Here is a 3208-nt window from a genome sequence, read left to right as displayed (position 1 = left end):
CAGACTAAAGGGTATCAACATTGAAAAAGGAGAGGGGGGAGGGAGGGGCGTTGAGCCTTTTCTTATGAACTAGAAGAGGAGTTTTAGGAAGAAGAGGTGGATTTTCCATTCAGTGTCTCAACCTTTTTGCAATTGCTTGTAGCTTTGGTTGTTTGTCGCCGTTTTACTGAGAGGAAATTGTTGTTCAACTGAGATGTGTGTGATAGGCCAAGAGACATTTGAAACGGTTTTGTAGCATTATGTCAACCAAAAGAAAACTCCGCTGGAAAGATATAATTGTGACTCAATTGGCTGCACAGTACAGGTCCGAACCTTACGGAAACTTTTGCTGTGAGGAAGCTAATATTGTAAAGGATTTGCTGATGATCAGACCACTGATATTTCTCCCTTTTAGAGATTTCAGTTCCGTTTTTGAGATTCCCTTTTTAAAGACTCCCCACTCCCCCAGTTTCACTCTCTCGATTTCCCTCTAACGTGTTCCCTGTTTCTGACATCCGTTACTATTTAACATTTTCTACTTCTCGTCTCAGATTTTTAAACTAGGATCTTCCATATTTTATCACACATTTTCTAACCCGCAAATCGGATTTTTCCTCTCGCATTTTTGAATTCGCATGACGCATTTTTTTATCTCCTATCTCTCATATCGCATGTCCCCTATAAGCTTCCGTGCTTACAGTCTTCTATATTTTATTATGATGACTAAATAAACATGACATTGGACTCACCCCAGACACAATGCAGCAATGAGATGAAAAATACAACTTTACACCAATGAGTGTGGCGATAAAGCTCCATCGCAAGATTAAACCTTACGGAAAGACAAACTAGCTTCTCTTGGCTACCAGCTGCTCATGTCGTGTTAAAGAATATTAAGAAAGTTCTGAAATAATTTGCTGTCAATATCAATTTCGGTTTTGTTTTCCACTGAACGTTGATAGGACTCATGGTAGTTGCTCACGTTTTATCCTAAACACTCAGCGCTGAAATAAATTTGTAACTTAACTTGGTGAATGTCACTCGGCCAACCGTTGTAATTAAGATATTTAGACAAAAAGCAAAAAAGAAATGTATAGTTTTAAGACTCTATCTTAAAACGCGGAGCCTGATGTAAACGATTCAACTATATGTCCGAATTTGAAATATCTGTTAATTTTTTGCTGATCATGACAGTTAGACAGACTAGAAGCGCTCAAAATGGAATTTAAAAAGTTTCGATGAAATGTAATGTCAATCAGTTTTGTTCTCCTACCACCTGCCCATCGTATATTCAGTCACTACGTGTTGAGTGAGGAAGTCTGAAACGTAGGTGGATCACAAAGCCGCCTTCAACTCGTTATAGAGGGAAAACAATCAAATGGGAACATACTGAGATGAATAGTTATTCGCACAATGAAAGGAGAGCAAAAGAATATACACGCGGTGGTACTGATAACTTCTCCCAAGTGGCACAGTCGTTTTAGTTGAGCGAATGAATAACATGACAGTTGCGGCCTTTTTGTACACTAAGGAAACACAGAAACCCACAGAGCTTGCGTAGGAAGCTTTGTCGGGGGAGGGAAAGGGGAGGACTGAAAAATCCACGCCTTCTTCCTCCCCTTCCCCTCCCCTGACAACGCCAGCAACGCATCTTTGGAACAAAAGCCACTCGGCACTCTCAATCCCTGTTATATATGAGCGCTTCTTATTCAGCTAATTTAGTCGCTTTTTTCGTGACATTATCTCCAATCAATGGAATCGCTCCCCTACTTCCAATATAACTTGAAACAGCCCTCATTCCTCACTTCGTTCTCACGAAGGACTTAAGCTCGAAACATTAGCCATCGATTTGAAATATTTTTTGTTTTACGGTGGTAGTGTCTTTCACTCTCCCAGCACCGACGCAGCACCACAGTTTTTCAGACAACTATCCCCTTCATATACTGAGCTTGTAGATCATAAGTGCTTAATATCACAGTGAATGAGGGCCAAATCGAGTGAATGAATTCCACTTTGTGTTCTGTAGGAGGAGTGATGGGTGTGTAAATTCTCTTTACAGTTTCTATGAAATAATGAACATTATTATCAGCTAAAGAGATGTGATCTTCATATAACACCAAGTTCTCATGACTATCCAACAAAAAAACTCTATATCACTAGTTGGGAGAATGAACGTTTCGATCGTGAAAATGAAAGGGTTTATGTTGATCAAAGGCAGTTCCAAATCACAAAGTGATTGAACTCTTTTCTTGTGCAAAGGGCTCTCAATATCAAGTGAATTATTGAACAACAAATCCAAATAAAAATGAATGTCGAAGATTGAATGGGGATACTGAATAAATCAATACAAATGGATGAAAAGGGACCACAAATACCAATCATAATTCAAACGAAAATGTTCAACTGAGGTGTGACTCCAATTATAAAACTTACCCCAATTCTCAACCAATACATGAGCCACGCCTCCACTATCGACTTTGCGCCTGTTAAAATTCAGATAGTCAACCGTTAAGATACAAGTAGAGTACAAATAGAGCCTGCACATAAATAAACGTCTTTTATTCCGTGAAGACTGTTGACTGTCTCTTGTGCCTGCTATGTTCCCGGTTTGATTTTTCGTTTTAACGGAAAGAATAAGTAGTTTCTGTCCTACCAAGTACTTTAGAAAGTTCTAACGAACCATGAAAGGCTAGAAGCTGTAATTGTATACTGCAGCGTTCCTACCAATTAAAGTGATTTAGCTTAGACGCGTGACTTAGAAATTATAAACCAACGTTTTCTTACCTTCTATGAATTACAGACAAAAACATATTTCAACCCACGAAGACTTAGTGCTGCAAAACACGAGGCCTCGATTTTAAAAATAAAAATAACTTTCACTTGCTTTTTACGGACGCATGCGTGCATATCATTTGAAGAATTGTGCACGCACGGACTTCACAAGCCAGATTCTACATTCCCTCGTGCCACTAACAAAAGCAGTATGCCACTGACTTTGGCGTTTTCGAGGCCGCTCGATCTGCATATTGAATACTATGACACTATCACGAGGCCTATGCAAACAGGAATAATTTCTTTGCAAATATTTTGGTATTGTTTGTGCTTCTATATAAAACGCGTATGTTCCTAGCGTTCCTTTTTGGGGTTGAACGAATTATCAAATTATTTGTCCGCTATTCATTTGTTATTTGGTACCCGCTAATAATCCCAACGGCCAGATAACAAAAAA

At 39.0% G+C, this 3208-nt stretch overlaps 1 long non-coding RNA gene across 1 annotated transcript; it reads right to left on the bottom strand.

Annotated features, from left to right (window-relative positions):
- Positions 1 to 1916: 1916 nt before the first annotated feature.
- On the bottom strand, positions 1917 to 2797 carry LOC137968064 (uncharacterized). The gene is made up of 3 exons (XR_011116614.1): positions 2764 to 2797; positions 2413 to 2462; positions 1917 to 2041 (listed from the first exon to the last, which is right to left on the bottom strand). It is a non-coding gene; the product is annotated as an uncharacterized lncRNA (long non-coding RNA).
- Positions 2798 to 3208: the final 411 nt, after the last annotated feature.

Source organism: Montipora foliosa, chromosome 8, assembly GCF_036669935.1.
Source record: "Montipora foliosa isolate CH-2021 chromosome 8, ASM3666993v2, whole genome shotgun sequence".
Lineage (NCBI taxonomy): Eukaryota > Metazoa > Cnidaria > Anthozoa > Scleractinia > Acroporidae > Montipora > Montipora foliosa.
Note: the sequence above shows the minus strand (reverse complement) of the source record. Positions and strands in the feature narration are given on the sequence as shown.